Source organism: Podarcis liolepis (assembly GCF_965112155.1).
Source record: "Podarcis liolepis genome assembly, chromosome: 13".
NCBI classification, from domain to species: domain Eukaryota; kingdom Metazoa; phylum Chordata; class Lepidosauria; order Squamata; family Lacertidae; genus Podarcis; species Podarcis liolepis.
Window position 1 is genome coordinate 33,108,179 of NC_139573.1, and position 20,095 is coordinate 33,128,273.

The window sequence follows — 20,095 nt, forward strand, 5'->3', positions numbered from 1 at the left end:
TCCAAATGGTGAGAAGCTCAGTGCAAGTGGTACAAAAAATTGGAAATAAATCGCCAACAAACTGCAGATGTGATTTAAAAAACGGGATGAAAAAATTGTTACATACCAAACATAAATACATATAATAGATAATTTCATAGTGTCTAATAGCAATGAAAAACTGTCAATATAGATCTACCTACAGTGGTGCCTTGGTTCTTGAATTTAATCCGTTCCAGGAGTCCATTCAACTCCCGAAACCATTCGAAAACCAAGGTGCGGCTTCCGATTGGAAGCAAAAGCCAGGTCAGATGTTCAGCTTCTGAAAAACGTTCACAAACCAGAACACTCACCTCTGGGTTTTTGGCGTTCGGGAGCCGATTCGTTTGGTAGCCAAGCTGTTCAAGTACCAAGGTACCACTGTATATCCAAAGCAAAAGAACGCACACACAAATAGTCTATACAGAAATAACATCAACAATCGTAACAACTCACCAAGTACCCAGGGACGCGGACTTATAAAAAATATTGGGGGGGGCCCGGGAAAGCTCATGAATAATAAATAAGCTCATGAATATGCAAATAAAGTGGCGCCGCCTCCTCGTGAGCGAATAGGGGAGAGCGTGCTGCGCCTATTAATCAGCTCCAAAGGAAATTGGGTGGAGCTTTTGCTCGGGAGGGAGGGCAGGAGGCATGCAGCCCGACCCTCCCTGTGCATTTTGGGCTGGGGGAGGGGCGGCGATGGCGCTCTGCTGGAGGGGCGCCGGAGATTATTGGGGGGGCGGAGCCCCCCAAATGAATTTTTGAGGGGGCTCGGGCCCCCTCAAGCCCCATGGAGTCGGCGCCTATGCAAGTACCACACAACAGGTGGAGGACATTTTGGAGAAGAGAACATTTGGAAACAACCAACCTATTTGCAATCCTCTTTGTTGACCAACGTGCAGGTTTGGGTGAGACAGCCAGCAACCAGCACAAATCACAAAGTAGCATCACTTTTTTCTCCCCCACTCACCCAAAATACTCAACTGGTTTTTGAGCAAAAGTGGAAACTGTGTTATAAACCAGAGGTGGGAAATCTGTTATTGCTGAACTCCAACCTCCATCAGCCCCGACTATTGGCCATGTTGGCTGAGGCTGATGGGAGTTGGAGTCCAACAACATCTGTTCTAATCAAGCCTCTCTTTTAGGCCTCCATCCCTCAATGGCTGTGTGGGGTTTCCTTGGTTTTAACCTTTAAAGCCCTATATGGCCTAGGACTCTCGTACCTACAGGACCGCCTCTCCTGGTATGTCCCACAGAGGAACTTACGGTCTTCAAACAAAAACATCCTGAAGGTTCCAGGCCACAGAGAGGTTAAGCTGGCCTCAACTAGAGCCAGGGCTTTTTTGGCTGGGGCTCCAATCTGGTGGAACGCTCTGTCACAAGAGACTAGGGCCCTGCGGGACTTGACATCTTTCCGCAGGGCCTGCAAGACAGAGCTGTTCCACCAGGCCTTTGGTCAGGGCACAGCCTGACTCCCTCCTTTGGCAATCTTCACAGAACTTTAGCCTAATGGTTGCCATCAATTTGAGTTGAATTAATTTTATAATGAAATGATTTTAGAATGTTGTACTATTTTATTGTTGTTAGCCGCCCTGAGCCCGGCTTTGGCTGGGGAGGTCGTGCTATAAATAAAATTTATTATTATTATTATTATTATTATTATTATTATTACAGCAGCCAAGATTCTTAATCTTCCACTGTCCCCATGAGGTAGTATTTGCCACCCCCAAAGTTGTTGACCTTTCGAAAGTCCGGGCATATGGCAGCGCTAAATAACCCCACTGTGTGCTTTTCGGTGAAACAACCTCCCCTCATTTTCACTCAGCCCAGCTGATGATCAGACACAATGCTGCGTCAACAGCAGGCATTCCAAACACCAGGCCTCCTGATTTCCCCCAGATTATGCTTTGTTGAGCAATGTGGACGAGCTCCCAAAAAAACCTCTGCCCTCTCTGCATTCCAGCTGTAAAATAAAACAGAAAACAAAACAAAAAAGCAACAGCGGCAAACCAGGCGAGCGAGATGTTTAGAGAAGACCTGTCCCAATGCCATGGGAACCACGGCTGCCTGGGTATGGAAATATTTCTCTGCCCTTGCCCAGGAGGTGGGGATAAAAAGCTATCGCACAAGAGCCGCCATCCCAGAGAACTGTGGGGGCAGCAGTAGTGGCAGGCTGGGCTGTGGAATTAAACGCTCAAGGCACAAGTTTGTTATAATTAGCGAGCCCATGAGTTACACACGAGATGTTAGAATGAGAAAAGGCTCTTCCAGATGGCCTGTTTATTGAGCATTCATCCTGATTTCGCTTGCACAGTGTTTGCACAGGGTGATTAGATGTTGGCTACTTAATTGTGATTGCTTTGTGAAGAGATTATATGATGCTCACCTGCACCTTACATTTAAAGCACTAAAGGACCCCTGACAGTTAAGTCCAGTCGCAGAAGACTCTGGGGTTGGGGTGCTCATCTCGCTTTACAGGCCGAGGGAGCCGGCGTTTGTCCACAGACAGTTAAGGGCCTTGGCTTCCTCCAAAAAATCCCGGGATCTGTTGTTGTTGTTTAGTCGTTTAGTCGTGTCCAACTCTTCGTGACCCCATGGACCAGAGCACGCCAGGCACTTCTGTCTTCCACTGCCTCCCGCAGTTTGGTCAAACTCATGCTGGTAGCTTCGAGAACACCATCCAACCATCTCGTCCTCTGTCATCCCCTTCTCCTTGTGCCCTCCATCTTTCCCAACATCAGGGTCTTTTCCAGGGAATCTAATCTTCTCATGAGGTGGCCAAAGTATTGGAGCCTCAGCTTCAGGATCTGTCCTTCCAGTGAGCACTCAGGGCTGATTTTCTTCAGAATGGATAGGTTTGATCTTCTTGCAGTCCATGGGACTCTCAAGAGTCTCCTCCAGCACCATAATTCAAAAGCATCAATTCTTTGGCGATCAGCCTTCTTTATGGTCCAGCTTTCACTTCCATACAATCCCAAGATCTACAGTATGTTAAAAGGGTGCTGGGAAGTGGCTCTGGGAGAGGTAAACTATAGTTCCCAGGATTCTTTGGGGGAAGTAATGTGCTTTAAACATATGGTGCATACGCGGCCGCAACCCACAATATATTTTGGCAGCTTGTCCACATTTTGCATGATGGTCCCTGAGAACAAGGAGCAGGTTTTCATCTATGTTAGTTTAAAACTGCACAGATATTTAGATTGCTTAGACTTCATGAGGCTGCTTTCAAACAAATTGCACCAAAACCTTTAGCTGCAAACTGCACTATGATTAGACAGCAAAATAAGAATCACAATAAGGAAGATTATGACGTTGAACAATAATTTTACTGCCCAAAGGAGAGGAAAAGGCGCTTGTGGGGATTTTCTGCTCCAGGAGCCAGAATAACTCGGATGCTACTCTGCACTGAGTGGTGAGTATTCGCTGCTCTGCTTCAGACAACAAATGGTTGTTGCTTTCTGGTCCTAGGTTGCTACCACATATCTTCCTCCGCCTCTGTATTTTCCCTTCCCAGTAACACACCTTCTCCTACCCATCCTGAGCCTCTGCCGTCCTTGCACAATTGCACTGTTTTCCAACACTCTTCTGCCTTCTACACCACGGGTGTTGAAGATGTTCATTAACTTTCCTTTATAGCTAAGTAGCTCTACCAGTGGAGGGCTCATAAATACTGGGTAGGCCCCAGACAAAGTGACCACATGATCCTAGGCTTTTGTATTCAGAAGTTAAGTCCCACTTTGTTAAACAGCCCCCCCCCCCAAGTAAGTACGCAACGCATAGGACTGCAGCTTTCACCTCTGTATAAAGATGATTCGGTTTCAGAAAGGCACTGAAATTGCTAACGTACCTCTGCAACACATACAAAGTTGAATTTTTTTACACAGAGACAAACTGTTTAATGCAGAAGTGTTTAGCGTAGAATATTTTTACAGCGTTAGCTTGACTCTTGGATGAAGGCTCAGCCCTCAACTTGAGCTAATTCGTCCCTGATGGAATCTACACACATGTGAAAATGCTTTAAAAAAAAAAGTTTTGAAAAACACATTAAATTTGGCATAGCTCACTGTTGCCATCTCATGTCACATTTGTATATTGCACTTTACAACACACTTTATTGATACAACACACTTTACAAACATTTTATTTGCAGCTGCATAGCTGAGTCCCCAGTCTCTCATACACACACACTAAAGAAGAAGAAGAAGAGTTTGGATTTGATATCCCGCTTCATCACTACCCGAAGGAGTCTCAAAGCGGCTAACATTCTCCTTTCCCTTCCTCCCCCACAACAAACACTCTGTGAGGCGAGTGAATCTGAGAGACTTCAGAGAAGTGAGACTAGCCCAAGGTCACCCAGCAGCTGCATGTGGAGGAGCGGAGACGCGAACCCGGTTCCCCAGATTACGAGTCTACCGCTCTTAACCACTACACCACACTGGCTCTGCCGCTGCTGCTGCCGCTGCTCATCTACCCCACCTACCAACCAATCCCCTGTCCCCCACACTGGACCAACTCCTCCTCCCTTCACATGTCACCCATCCCCTTGGCTCCCCCCTCACAACTTGCCCCAACCTCTTCCTTCATAGCCCATCTCAACCCCCAACCATTTTTAATAGCAGGGGGAGGTGCTTCAGAGAGCAGCTTGCCAAACCTTGCTCTTTTCTCTTACTTTTGTTTTTTGATTTTGTTAAGTTGTTTGGAGTCTTCCTTTTGTGTCAAGTGAATCATGCATGGGGCTGAGGAATGCAATTAACAATGCGATGTCCTTTCATGCTTAGAACAGCTGCCTGGAGCAATTGCCTCTGCCTGCCAAATGATGGGACAAGCCCTCTAGAAGGAAAGAGAAGCTAGGAAAAGCTCACATGCAGGAGGTCCCAGGTTAAGCCTGGGACCTCCAGGTCCCGCTGGGAATATTCACTGCCTGAAATTCTGGAGAGCTGTTGCCAGTCAGTGTAGACAACGCTGAGTTAGATCTGAGTTAGGCTGCTTCTTAGGTTCCTGAAGTGGGGCAGGGTGGGATGGCTAGACAAGGAAGCCTTGGAGGATGTGGGGGGCTGCAGAGGAAGTCGTGCAATGTTAGAAGGCCGAATTTCAGATTGCCCTTGATCTAAGCCACCCCAGCTCTAGCCCTGCAGGACTTTTAAGTAAAGAGCATTTCTTGATAGGGACTTTGTAAGGATCAGTGTCCTGCCGGAGAACTGCAACAGGGAGGCTATTATGAGGTTGGCATGAAGCAGATGGAGCATCTTTATTTGATTGGAGCCCCAAAGAATGCAGCTTTTTGTCTCCCAAGCCCAGGCAGCTTTCGGCCTCTCCAGGAAATGAGTGGAAGGGGGTGGGTGGGCAGGCAGGGAATGACAAGGGGGCTGCTGGTAGAAACTCTGCTCCGTTTTTAGATGCGAAGAGGAAGCTAGAAGTAAGAGATCTGAAGGCAGGCTGCCATGCTTTTCGAGGATGAGAGTCTGTGCATTGGGGGGACAAGGCTGGGAGGTTTGCCTGTTGGCAAAAGGGGCTGTTTTGTGCTGGTGTCGACGGGACAGGTAGGAAGAGAAAAAGGGAAAGAGAGGACTTGAAACTCCAGTTACTGAAGAAATTCTCCTCTAAAGGGCACAAAGTAGTTTGATTAAATTTGCACATTAAATCTGGCCCTCAGATTTTATCCGTTTCAGAGGCAGTGTACCTCCAGTAGCAATTGCGGAGGGATAAACCGAGGGGGGTACGCAGGTAGCGCTGTGGGTTAAACCACAGAGCCTAGGACTTGCCGATCAGAAGGTTGATGGTTTGAATCTCTGCGACGGGGTGAGTTCCTGTTGCTCGGTCCCTGCTCCTGCCCACCTGGCAGTTTGAAAGCATGTCAAAGTGCAAGTAGATAAATAGGTACAGCTCTGGCGGGAAGGTAAACGGCATTTCCATCCGCTGTGCTTGTGCGCCAGAAGCGGCTTAGTCATGCTGGCCATATGATCCGGAAGCTGTACGCCGGCTCCCTCGGCCAATAAAGCGAGATGAGTGCCGCAACCCCAGAGTCGGCCACGACTGGACCTAATGGTAGGGGTCCCTTTACCTTTACCTTTAAACAGAGGGGAGGGCTGTTGACTAGGCCTGATTGTGGGCACAAAAGCGGGGAATCATGGTGACAGGATGTTAAGAGGATAGATCTGTGAATGCCATGTGGTCTGCTTTGTGCCTTCTAAGTTAGCCTGCTGTGCTCAGGTGTGGCAGAGGATGCGATCCTGTTGCTAGCCTGGCCAGCTTCCATACGTGAAACACTGGAACAAGGGGTCCTCATGTTCTGCAAAGCAAACAGGAAATTCATTGGGCCAGTCCTTTTGTGGGCCTGGTAGTGAACACTGAGGAGGGACGGGAAAACATGTCCAATTTGGTTTCTCCCAGTTCCTTAGTTTCCCACATCAGTTTGTGTGGTTTTCCTTTAAGCCTTCCTGAAAATCCACCGGCATTTCAGTGCAAATTTCTCCTAATATACACAATTATATAATATTTGATACGCTTTTTAAACAAAACAGCTTCCCCTAATATAGTTCATAGTTATGCACACTTTACCCTGTTATATGCATTTTTGTACACATTACTGGGCCGGAAAACTGCTTTGCAAAATCCATTTCAAAGGATGGCTGCATTTTGGTTTGTGTTATCATTTTGGAAACTCGGCTCGCCTTTAAATAAGAACTAAATCATATTTCGACACACACACTGCTAGGGCTGAGACACATCTAAGATAGGGTTGCCATATTCCCAAAAAGTTGTTGAGGCGTTTGGGTTTGTTTTTGCAAAAGTGCAAAGAAATTGGCCGTTTTTGAGCTATTCCTTAGGGAAATTGGCAAAACCGATACTGCCAACATGAGCTGCAGTGGCAACCCTATCTAAGATGTCCTCAAGCCATTTTAGACCACAACTCCCATCATGCCTGCTGACTGGGCCTGCTCAAAGTTGCAGGCAGGAACTAGGAGAGCACCAGGTTCGGGAAGGCCGATTGTGGTTGCTCCTGGATACATGACTCGATGGGCCCTCACTAGCTAAGCCAGCGCAGCTTTTCTTTTGTCCTTACTTCACTGCCTTAGAACACAGTCGATAACACAGTTGCTGACTTCTCCATATTCCTAAATGTATATTTATGATGGTGGTGGGGGGAACAAAGAGCTCCTTTGAATGTTCTGCCCACCAGACTGCATTTCCCGGGCCTGGAGTGGCCTTGGCCACCAATCTCATGATCTCTTTTGTTTGACCAGAGTCGGGGCAGGGATGGAAATAGATTTTTTAAATAAGCCTTTTGGTGCCTGCTGAGCATTGCGAGTGTATGCTAGCCAGCGGAGAGAGCTGAGTCAGGAAAGGAATGGAAAGAAGCAGGGACAAGGAAATGGGGCAGTGCTGGCTCCGTCCCTAAGCTTATGGGGAACAGGCCAAGGTGTCTTTTAAGATGGGCTACTCCTCAGCACCCTGCCCCATAGACAAATGTCAAAATTAGGTTCAACTCCCTACATCCAGGCCAGTGGCGTACCGTGGGGGGTGCAGGGGGGCCGGCCGCACCGGGCGCAACATCTAGGGGTTAGGGTTAGGGGGTGCAAATCCACGGGTTAGGGGGCGCAAATTACTTGCCTTGCCCCAGGTGCTGACAACCCACGCTACGCCACTGATCCAGGCAGCATCTGTATTTGAAATGTGGCTTCAAGCGTTCTGTTCTCGTCACTTTTGTTTTAAATTTTAAGGTGTTTTGAGTGAATAGTTTAAAACAAAACTTAAATAATACAGAAAATACAGATTTAACAGCACCAGGAATGCCCTGATATACTAACCAGCCAAGCCAGAAGCTTTTGCTGTTTTGTTTTTAATTATTGTTTTTATCCTGTATTTAATTCTGTGAACCGCCCTGAGATCTTATGATGAAGGGCGGTTTATAAATCTAATAAATTAAGCTAAATTTTGTACATTGCATGTTGTTGTTTCATAAACCACATGCAGACCCAGATAGGGTGAAAAGTGGAGTATGAATGTTTTAAAATAAAGTAATAAACTGAGGACGGAAGGACACTTGTCCTTTACCTTAGCAAGCTAGCTACAAAAAATGGAGAGGATGAAAATTGCACTAGACTGTCAGAAACGAGCCTACTGTACAAAGGGCAGAACTTGCATTCATCGCTCCACCAACTTTTGCCTCTCGCAGCACCCACCACAAGCATATGGTCCTTGATAGATTGTCCAGAAGAAAATGGAGCCTTCAGTCTGAAAAGGAAGGTTCCCCATTCCTGCATAAAAGAAGTCCATGTTATTATCTCTCATATTGCAGATGGAGTGACTGAGGCAGAGAGAGAAAGAAGAGCTGACCTAAAGGAGTGGTCTCCACTTTGCAAAAATATAAAACAAAATTCAGAAAACTACAATAGCACTGTATCTAGGCTCAGAGGAAGAAGAAGAAAAGGAGAACAAGGATGGGTAATAGAATGGAGTGCCTTAAATAATTTAATTCTTCCTTCCCAGTCTCAGACTCTCACGCATAATAGGGGCTCACTGCGTTTTTGGGTGTCTGACACATGCTTGCATATGTACAGGCAGAGTCATGTGAGATCAAACAGGTAGTCTTTAATCTGTCAGTCGCATACCGGTTCAAAGGATGTTGATTCAGTACCAGGAGAAAAGGAGGAGGCTAACTGCAATTCGGCTGTTAGAGAGAGTAACAAGAAGAATAAAAGGGAGCACCAGTCAGTCTGGAACACAGGAAACTGCCTTGGTGCTCAACAACTTTCAGGGTGTCCTGGTTTTTACTTTTTGAAATATGGCAGCACTAATGAACATTCCATGCCCATCACACCAGCTTTGCCAATGTCACAGAGATAGTACCACCTCCACAAACATTATACAATATATCACTGCAACTTGATTTTTTTGGGCACAGGAGAAAACATTTAAACACACTACTTTGCCCAGTTCTATTTCCCTTATTTTCTGAGCAGTGAGATGAGGCTGCTACTGCTTTTTTAAAAAATAAATCCTGATTTAAGCTTCATCTAGCCCAAGACTGTACGAGCTGTCTGTCAGTGCAACTAACCTATTTGAAATGCGGTGGAATCATATGAGATTTTTAAGCAGAAGCTGGATAGCCACTCATGAGGGATGCTGTAGCCGCAGATTTCATGAATGGGTCGGGGGGGGGGGCGGTATTTGGACCAGACAACCTTTGAAGTCCCCTCAACGCTATGATAGGTATTGTGGCTAATTCATTTCATTACTGTTAGCATAACCAGGAGTCTCATCCTTGCAGTGTCATATGCTGGACACAAGGTGGCAAAACAGCACAAGAGAAATCTCCTCGTGACTGCATGGATTGCTTTGCACATAGAACCAGAACCGTAGAGTTGGAAGGGACCTCGAGTATCATCTAATCCAACCCCATTGCAATCCAGGAATACGCAGCTGTCCCATACAGGGATCGAACTTGCAACCTTGGCATTATCAGCACCATGCTTTAACCAACTGAGCTAAGCAACTCCACTGACGTGTCTTCCTCCCCCCCCCCTTTAAAAAAAAGTTTTTATTAACAATTTCAACATAACAAATTATTGAAACATTTCATATTCATTATTTTTTTCCCCCTTCAAACCCTCCCCCCGAGACTTCCCTCAGCTCCCCTTTCTGATTTCTCAGCACATATTATTCTCTGCATGTTATAAAATTATACATATCCTTACATTATCTATCTACCATGTTAAAGGTAAAGGTAAAGGGACCCCTGACCATTAGGTCCAGTCGTGGCCGACTCTGGGGTTGTGGCGCTCATCTCGCTTTATTGGCCGAGGGAGCCGGTGTACAGCTTCCGGGTCATGAGGCCAGCATGACTAAGCCGCTTCTGGTGAACCAGAGCAGCGCACGGAAACGCCGTTTACCTTCCCGCCGGAGTGGTACCTATTTATCTACTTGCACTTTGACGTGCTTTCGAACTGCTAGGTTGGCAGGAGCTGGGACCGAGCAACGGGAGCTCACCCCGTCGCAGAGATTCAAACCATCAACCTTCTGATCGGCAAGTCCTAGGCTCTGTGGTTTAACCCACAGTGCCACCTGCGTCCCTCTATCTACCATGTTACCAACTAATAAATTTGTGTATGTTTATTCAAAACCTGCCAAGGAGTCCAATTCATTTCGTTGTCTTTTTAGATAAATTGTGAAAAGCTCCCATTCTTCCTTGAAGTCACAGTTGTCCTTGTCCCGCAATTTGTATATCAATTTAGCCAGCTCTGCGTAGCTCATCAATTTTTCTTTGCTGACATGCCTTCCTAGTACGGAGAAAACTGTCTGTGATTGGACAGGGCCACGTAAGAAAACTTCCATCTTCCTTTAAGCTTATTTACAGCTTGGGGGTGGGTTTTTCAAAACCGCATACACAGAGATTGGGGGGCTTTGAAACTGGTTCTGGGTATTCAACAGGAAGTTTTCTTTCTTCTTTGGCTATCACTTGTACAGTAGCTGAGTAAGATTGTCTTCCATGAGCACGGTCTTAACAGTGAGTCCGTGAGTGACTGTGGAGTCAAATTGTGGGCCCACATGTCTTTCCACGGTGGGGACATAGGTTTCTGGGCGGGAGTTGATCGCGGTGAGGGTTTGCCAAATGTGCCTTCCTCTTAGCACGTTTCTCCCTTTCATCCGGAGTTCATTTGTGTTCAAAGTCCACAACACTTTTGGTAAAGGCTGTTCTCCAGTTGGAGCGTTCGCAGGCCTGTGTTTCCCAGTTGTCGGTGTTTAACCTACATTTTTTAAAGATTTGCCTTGAGAGTGTCTTTATACTTCTTTAGAACTGATTGCGGAAACTATTGAGGCATCTCTTTATTAGCTGCGGCCAGCAAAATTCTGGCAAGGATATTAGCAAATCCGTCAACAGAAAGTAAGGAACTCTGGACTTTGCAGCACCACTGTGATCATCTGCACACTGAAGGATCAACTCACTGTAAATGGATCACAGTCAGTTCCACCTCCGCCTCCCGCCTCCCCCAGAGAGGGCTGTCAAAAAAACCTTTGCCTCATTTGCAAAGGTTTGATTTACAGAAGTCATCAAATGGAGCTTTTCAGGGCATGATTTTAGAAGAGCAAAATGCCAGTCAACAAGGACAGATGGCACATGCACAAAACCATCTCTCTCCAGTGAGGTTTTGTGCTGCTAAAAAAATCCCGCCATCATTTATTGTTATGATACGTGCCCAGACGACTTTGCTCAACGATAGAAAAATATGAAAACGGTCAGACAAAAGAATTAACAGGTGCTGGGCAAAGCATGAACAGGTGGCTACAATTCTGGAAGCTGTTCTCAAAGCCAGGAATAAGCCCCACCCCACCAAAAAAAATGTGGAGGGGAAAAACCAAAGATTTGAAGACATAGTAGCAAGGTTTCCTTTCCATCTCCATGGATGATTTAGTCTGGTCCTTATTTTCCCAGTGAACCAACCCAGTTTGCACTTCTATTGTGCAGAAAATTCACACTTCTCAACATTTAAAAACAGTTCTTGGCTCCAAAATAAACCATTAGATAAATATACCCACCATGTCAAAATGTGTACTATAAGGCATCTTTTAAGATACACACAAGAACTGGAGAAAGATCATGCCAACCATGTCATGGCACTGCTGTAGAGAGTTGCACCAGCTGTCAGTTAGCTACCAGGCAAAAGGCAAGGCGATAGGTTTTGGTGTGGGTCATTCCATATCAAGTGATCCAACAAGAATCATTTCAAAGCGCTGATTCTATCAGGGAACAGCAATCTATCTGCTTTGGAACACATTTTTAAAAGAAAAGCCCAATTAGCTTTTCAGACACTTTTGAACTGAATAACTTTCAACTGATATTATAGTTGGTCTTGTTTATTCTCTTATATTTTACTCCAAGAAGACCCACTTATCATAAATAGAACCCAATAAGGCATACATGTACAAAATATTTTTTAATTTGATCCCACTGAGATCCCAAGGTGAAATTTTTGCAAGTAGCTCTTAGAAATATTAAATAATCAATACATTTTTGGGGAATTTTAAAATCATATTCATTTTAAAAAATCACTTCTAAAAAATTAAAATGTTGTAACTTAAATTTTAAAAATTAAGTAAGTCCATCATTTGACATATCATATTAAAGCCTATGAAGTTCTGAAGAGATTAGGGTTTTTTAGTTTTGACGTATCTCAATCCTGGACTGAGCATTAAAGGTTTTTGTGTACTCCAGCAAGGCCAAAATAGTCAATTTTTTGAAATTTCAAACCCTCATAACTCAAAAACAGGATGAGATGAAAAATTTCAGATTTCAACTTGGTTTAGTTCCTTCAACAAGTGTACAAAATATTAAGAAAATCGGATGCCATGAGGTAAAAAAGTTGGATCACTTTGATATGGAATGGTAAAAAGGTAAAGGTAGAGGACCCCTGGACAGTTAAGTCCAGTCAAAGGCAACTATGGGAAGCTTTCCGGGTCATATGGTCAGCATGACTAAGCTGCTTCTGGCGCAATGGAACACCGTGATGGAAACCAGAGTCACGGAAAAGTAGTTTACCTTCCTGCCACAGCGGTACCTATTTATCTACTTGCACTGGCGTGCTTGTGAACTGCTAGGTTGGCAGTAGCTGGGACAGAGCAACAGGAGCGCACCCCGTTGTGCGGATTCGAACTGCCAACTTTCTGATAGTCAAGCCCAAGGGGCTCAGTGGTTTAGCCCAGAGTCACCCGCGTCCCTTGATATGGAATGACCCATGTATAAAGCACAATGAAGGATACTTGAAAGATTGCCTCATCTGTTATAGAGCCAATCAGCCACACGGTGCTCTTGCAAGAGATGGCCTCCTGCAGGTACCAACTTATCAGGAGGTCAATTCATTAGGATATAGGAATCAGGCTTTTTGTGTTGCGGCACTCACCCTTTTGGTGTCTGTCTTCCAACAGGCCTTTTAAGTAGAGAACTTACCTTGGACTCAGCTATACAGCTGTAAATAAAAGGTTTCAAGTGTGTTGTAAAGTGCAAATATACTAATTTGACACTAGATGGCGAGAGTGAGCTATGCCAAATTCAATGTATTTTTTTCAAACCTTTTTTTGTTAAAAAAGGCATTTTCACATTTTATGTGTGTAGATTCCACCCTGTCTACATCTGTATTGGAATTTTCAGATTTTTAACTCTGATTTGTCTTACTGCCTGAAGTGTTGGGAAATCAGCATTGTGGAAACAGCAGTTCAAAATACCTTTTTATTTTATTTTTCCAGGTTCATTCACCAGGTAGGGCTGGAAATGTCCTGTCTGATCCCCAGTCCATGCAGCCGACCCAGAGCTTTGACACACAAACGTTTCTTGAAAATGAGTCCTACCCACTGATCTGGACTTTCTAAAAATAGTCACCAGGTTCCAGGATTTTTATTTCTAGGGTTTCCTTGGGGAGAAACTGCAGGTGCTTGGGCCTGCGAGACCAGACTCCCAGGATTTGCTTTTAGTTTGGTGAGGGCTGTTGCAGTTACTACACTGGAAACGTACTCTGAATATGCCTAGAAGCAGTCTAGCTCCAAGTATTTCATCCATTGCTTTGCCTAGAAGGGTAGAGCCTTCTGCCGCTAATACAATCGACATTTCAAATCTAGGCTTGCCCCCAAGTTGCATTAGCTTGAATACACCCCTTATTTATATCAGGAATTTTGGAGCAGAGGTAGGGAATATGATTCCAGCAAAGGGCAGAGCCAAACCAGAAGTGGCCTGAGTTTCTGCCAGAAGAGGATAGGACCTGGGCTAAGGGTATATTTCATTCATTTATTTTCACTTTATTACTTTCTATTTAAATTATTTTTATTTCTTTATATTATCATTTCATTATAGACTACAGTTGTTGAATAATAATAATAATTATTAATAATAATTAATAATAATAATAATAATAATAATTCAACAAGTTTTCTCCCCCCTTTTCTTCTTTTGCCTTATAATTCATTCATCTTTAATAAATATTAATAATAATACCAATAATAATTACCTGCCCTACAACTTAAGGTCCCAGGGTGGGTTACACAACAAAAACCCAATACCAGACAGAGGGCCTTCTCGGCAGGGGCACCCACCCTATGGAACGCCCTCCTATCAGATGTTAAGGAGATGTGTAATTATATAACATTTAGGAAACATCTGAAGGCAGCCCTATATAGGGAAGCTTTTTAAGGTTTTACTATGTTTTTATATATGCTGGAAGCTGCCCAGTCAACCCAGTCAGATGGGCGGGCTACAAATAATAAATTATTATTATATCAAAAACCGTTTTAAACAACTTGAAATCACAAAAATATGGTGGGTTCTAAAAATAACACATTTTCTAAAAATCTAAAAATAACACATTTTCAACAAACAAGGTAGCAAAATGTTCAGGAATGGCCAAGCCTCAGCTACCATCACTGAGCCTCTCATATTTCCGTTCTCCTTTTTCCTTTGCTAGTCATAATTCAAGAAAATCCCAACAAGATCAACAGAAGATTATGCGTAAAACAAGCTTGGAGAGCTTTCGAAATAGATCACCACTGTTAAAGAGAAACTTCTGCCCTTTGCATGGCTAGAATATAGCTTAGAAATGCTTTTAAATAAAAATTAATATTAATGCTGGACTCTAAACTCTGTGATTTGATGGTGCTGATTTTTAATATTGATTTTTTTATGTTTGTATGTTGCACACGGCTTAAGAGACTATTTTGATAAGTGGCTTAGAAATGCTTTTTAAATAAATGGGGGAGGGGGGAATACTGTCCAAAAGGGCAACTATCACTTTACTTGCTCTGCAGCCATTTTTGCTTCTTTCTGCTTCTGCCCCCCCCCCCCGGCATGTGGCCCCCAGAAGTTTCCTCATGAAGGAGTGTGGCCCCTGAACTGAAAATGCTCCCATTTCTAGTGGACTGCCTTACTAGACTGCTGTAAGCATTATGGACGAAAGTGAAGAACTTCCAAATACTTGAAAAATTAAGAGGGCAAGTTTGAACATTCCAAATGAATTTTCCAACCCCTGCAAAATAAGACAAGAGCACATAAGGGACCATTTAAGTATTTTATTTCAAACCCCACTCCCCACCCCCTGTCAAACAACCACCCATAGGCAGAAGGGGGGGGACCCCCAAAAAAACCAACAAAAAAAAAACCAACCCCACAATAGAAATGAGATACAAACAGGAGAGGCAAAGTTCTCTCCCATGGTTGACAAAATTTACCCAATAAAGGAAAGGGGGGGGGGATTCCCCCACCCCAACTTTGGGGCAAAATTATTCAGTACATCCGTTTTCCAGACAGCACCTGCAGCAGTTACAAATGTATTCCACATGAAAAACCAAAAACGTGCCTATTGATACAATATATACAGACAAGGCCATTCAGATCCCAGTCCTCAGAACAGTCTAACCCCTCCCAAAAGATGTCTTAAACACACCCAAAGTGCATTTATCTTCATATAAAAGCATCTCCCCCCCTCCCCGTCCCACACGTTTAAGATTGGCCCGCAAGTCTGGTTGGTTTTTGTTTCTTTTAAAACATTTTGTATAGTTTCGAAAATAAATTACAGCAGCTATTTCAATAAATTAAACACACACACACTCACACACACAGCGCAAACTTGGGAGTTCAGCAAAATAGCTAACAAAAAAAAAAAAACCTTTTCAGTGCAGTCAGGTGGGATCTTACTGAGTCAACGTTGCTGGAGGAATACGCAAGGTTTCAAGTCGTACACAAATGCTGGCTTTCCAGTGTTATTACCGAAGCATACACATTCACTTTGGCGTTTCCCACGAACCTTCTCTGATCAAGCGGGGGGGTTAGCAGGGCTTTTTAGTACCATTTTACCTTCTGCAATGGAAAAACTACCAGAGGCATCCCCTGTTCTGCCCAGCCTTTTTGAACTGTCCCAGCAGCTCATAACACTAGTAATTTTACGAGCATAGAGTAATTTTGCGGTCCCTTCAAAAGCGTTCGTTCATGAAAGGATAGGTGGCTCTCCAAACGAGCTCATAGGGCAGTTGCCAAGAAGTGAAACTGACAAGGCCAATTTCTGGGCTAATCCATTTCACCCCTCCGCAAGACTTGTGAAGAGCTTCCAGTTTTGTACAGCTTCCAGTGCCGCAAGCTGATTGAGCAATCGATTCAGAATTACAGCCAGCCAAGAGAACTGATTTGAGTTATGCTGGCTCTTCCTGGGCTCGCAAAAGAATATGAGGACTGCCCAAGGTCCAGAAGGCCACCCCCTATACACACAACTTGTATGATGCACTCAACTTGTAGGCGCTAGGAAGTGCAGCTTAGAAGTTGCATGGGCTGGAACCAGGTGAAGCAGCTAGGACTTCAAAGTTTAGAGGGGGCAGGAATCCACAGCTTTTGCGACATCATCAAGGTCAAAACTAAAGCCATATTTGCAAGAGGGAAAATCTCCACTATGGCCAAGTAGTTGATGGCAGCTGATAATAATAATAATAATAATAATAATAAGAAGAAGAAGAAGAAGAAGAAGAAGAAGAAGAAGAAGAAGAAGAAGTTGTTGTTGTTCAACAGTTTTGGTGTCTTCCAAAAAAAAAGCAAAAAAGCTCAACCCTGGCCTATTGACAGCTGGCCTGTGAATAGTGTTTTGAAACCCAGGTCGTAGGAGGAACATAACAAAATGCACTTCTATCCAAACACACAGGACCAAAAGACTTTTATCTAACCAGCCTTGGACTTTCTATGTTCATCTGAATGCAGAAGGGAAAACTTGCACCACTGACCCAGGGCGAAGGTGGTCACACGTGCATATTTCCACAATGCAGAAATCTGTGAAACCCTAAAACTTGAAGAACCAAAGCATCATCATCATCATCATCATTATTATTATTATTATTATTATTATTATTATTATTATTATTGAAGGCATCTAGACTTGGTTTCTTTGTTATTATTATTATTATTATTATTATTATTATTATTATTATTATTGAAGGCATCTAGACTTGGTTTCTTTGTGGGCCAGAACAGTGCTTATGCAACAGTAGAAAGTAATAAAGAAAAAGCAGGGGAGACAGTAAGAGTGGGTAACATTTTGAATCCATTGCATTTTGGATGTACAGTCCTGTTTGACTTCCAAAACATTATGAAACCAAGGCGCGGCTTCCGATTGGCTGCAGGAAGCTCCTGCAGCCAATCAGAAAGCGGTGCTGGACGTTTGGCTTCCAAAAACCATTTGAAATCCGGAACACTCATTTCCAGATTTGCAGCGTTCAGGAGCCAAGGCGTTTGAGATCCAAGGTACGAATGTACTGAGGACATACCAGGGATGGATGAACCTTGCCCTCTCCACCTTGCCCTCCAGACTCCCAAGTCTACAGCCTCTCACTAGACTGGCTTCACAGCCCAAGCATTGGACTGGATTGTGTGCTCTTGATGCCTCTTGTTTGTCTGAATAGTGGGTAGAGAGGGGGAGCTTGAGTATGTGTAGAAAACCAGCCTAGTTCACAAAGCTAAAATTGACATTTTGTCTCTGGCCCCCCGCTGGGATGTGGCCCTCACAGGGTTGCCCAGAAAGGAATGTAGTCCTCTGTTTAAGGTTCCCTCACCCAGAAGAAGTAGTAGTAGTTTGGATTTGATATCCCGCTTTATCACTACCCGAAGGAGTCTCAAAGCGGCTAACATTCTCCTTTCCCTTCCTCCCCCACAACAAACACTCTGTGAGGTGAGTGAGGCTGAGAGACTTCAGAGAAGTGTGACTGGCCCAAGGTCACCCGCAGCTGCATGTGGAGGAGCGGGGAAGCGAACCCGGTTCACCAGATTACGAGTCTACCGCTCTTAACCACTACACCACACTGGCTCTCATGACGAACATCAAAAACCTATGGGCATATTGTTCTTCCACACAGCCAAAGTAAGCACAGATTGATAAGCCTGCCCCCCCCCCGCCACACTCCAAATTCTAAATTTTATCAAGAGGCATCACTGACCAGAAGGGTGAGAAAAGTACCCACAGTGTACTTCCTAGTTCCATATGCTGGGAGGAAGAAGCTGTAAATTAACTTAAGTAAGGAATATAATGTAGACCTTATAGCAGCCTGCACTGACCTGGTCCCCCCCCTCCAGACACCCTGGACTACAAGTCCCATCAGCCCCAGCTGTCGCTGATGGGAGTTGTAGTCTCAAACATGTGGCTGGCACCAGGTTGTCCAAAGGCTGCCTCACACGGAGGCGATACACCAAGAAACTCCCAGATCCAACCTGAACACAACAAATAAATAAAAATAAATATTTTTTTTTAAAAAAGGGCAAATGATTCTAAGACAGAGAGCAAAGCCAAAAGCACACTCCAGTTTGTTCCAGAGTGTAACAGTTTTTTCATCCCACGCATACCCCTTCTGCTATTACAAAAGGATGGAAAAATGAGACGCTCCGTCAGAAACACACCACAGCAACCATTCAGTCAGGAGCACAGACGACAGAAAGCTACAGTGCAGAATTTAATTCTCGCTGCCCGACACTCACCCACGACGACTCACACATTTCCCAAAAATAGAAAACTCATCAAAAGCAGCCCCAACAAGGGAAGAATTTAAACCAAATGGGTGGAGGAGGGGAAGAGAGATTTAAAAAAAAGAGAGGTTCCTTTCACAGGAAATCCATTACAGCAGTGGACTGAGATGGACGCAACAGCGGCCAAGGGAAGCCACAGGACTCCCTGCAAGTTATTTACACGTGATTGGCCTTTGCTACTTTTAGCAGTCAGTCAACAGAGTTCTAGAGGTGTTCCAAGTTCCACAAATGGCGAGAGGCTCCGAGGAGATACCAGGCTTCCGGCACTGGGTTACGGTTTGTGCGTGTTTGAACAGGATTTTAAGAAACGTTTCCACCCAGCACCGTTGGAGGCGGCAGGTTTGTGAGACCTTTTGGTCTCTTCTTCTTCCTTGAACCAAATATTTTTCAAGGGGGTGGTGGGAAACAAGGCAGGGGGGTGCGAGGAGAGAGAGAGAGAGAGAGAGAGAGAGAGAGAGGAAAAAACTCTCCAAGTCCACCAAAGATCAGGAAGTGTGCCATTTCAATTGAGGAGAGCAGATACGATGAGCTGGGAAACCACGAAAACTTGAGACAGCCTACAATGCAGTCCCAGGCCTTTGCACTATTCACTCGAGAGGCAGCGATGGCATTCTTTTGCAGATAGGAGCAGAATCTTCAATCTCCTTTTGGTAGTTGAAACTTAATTCCAGCACCCTTTTTAAGTCCTCCTTTGCAGCAACACACACAACACAAACTCTCCAAGCACATTAGAACAAAATGGATTGTCTTTCCAGTGCATCATTCTATATCCAAATGCACACGCAGGAGGGTGATCTGGTTCATTTATGATCATTCCTGGCATGGAAAGTGTTCAGTAGTTGCACGTCAGCAAGCCTTCTTTTCCCCCAGGATTGCATTATTTGCTGCCACAAATAATGGCACAGCTCCAAAAGCAACATGGCCCCATGTATTGCAGCAGAGGGCGAGGTCCTTCTTCTCACCTCTCCCCAGTGTTATCAGGAACAAGTCAAGGGGAAGAGTTCCAGGAACCTATAGCTTTCCCATCTCCTATCGCAGGGCACACCCAACTCCTTCATTGGCTCATGTCTACACAAAGTTGTCTTGGCTGCTGTAAGAACTGTGTTGCAAGACGACAGACCTCCAGGGAAGGGCACCAGTTCCACCGCTCAATGCATCTTCAGTTCCCTTAGTTCGCAATCGTGCAAAGATGGGCGACAGAGAGCCTTCTTTTGGGACAGAGCAAATATGGATGCCCAGGCAGTCAGTCAAGAGCCAGTTGAAGAGCAAAGCAGGAGAACGAGATCCAAGGGCGCGTGTTTGTTTTGGGAGCTCCTGCACAAGAAGTTGCGAGGAACTAAATTTTGGAGCCCACCTCGAAACGCACCAAGTATGAATGGAAAGAAGAGAGGTCCGCTTTCCTTAAAAGCCCCTGGGTTTTTGTTTTTAACAGAGGGGATCTTTTCATGGTTCAGCTTTTAGAAGACAATCTACTAGCCATCCTCTAGTTCTTCTTAAGAATATTCCAAAGTCTCAATGACTATAAGCCTCACAGTTTGC

The 20,095-nt window shown here is 44.6% G+C and overlaps 1 long non-coding RNA gene across 1 annotated transcript; it reads left to right on the forward strand.

The window, feature by feature from the left end:
• Positions 1 to 16,939: 16,939 nt before the first annotated feature.
• LOC310690879 lies at positions 16,940 to 19,007 on the forward strand. Its single transcript, XR_014518244.1, has 2 exons — positions 16,940 to 17,013; positions 17,066 to 19,007. It is a non-coding gene; the product is annotated as an uncharacterized lncRNA (long non-coding RNA).
• The last annotated feature ends 1,088 nt before the right edge of the window (positions 19,008 to 20,095 follow it).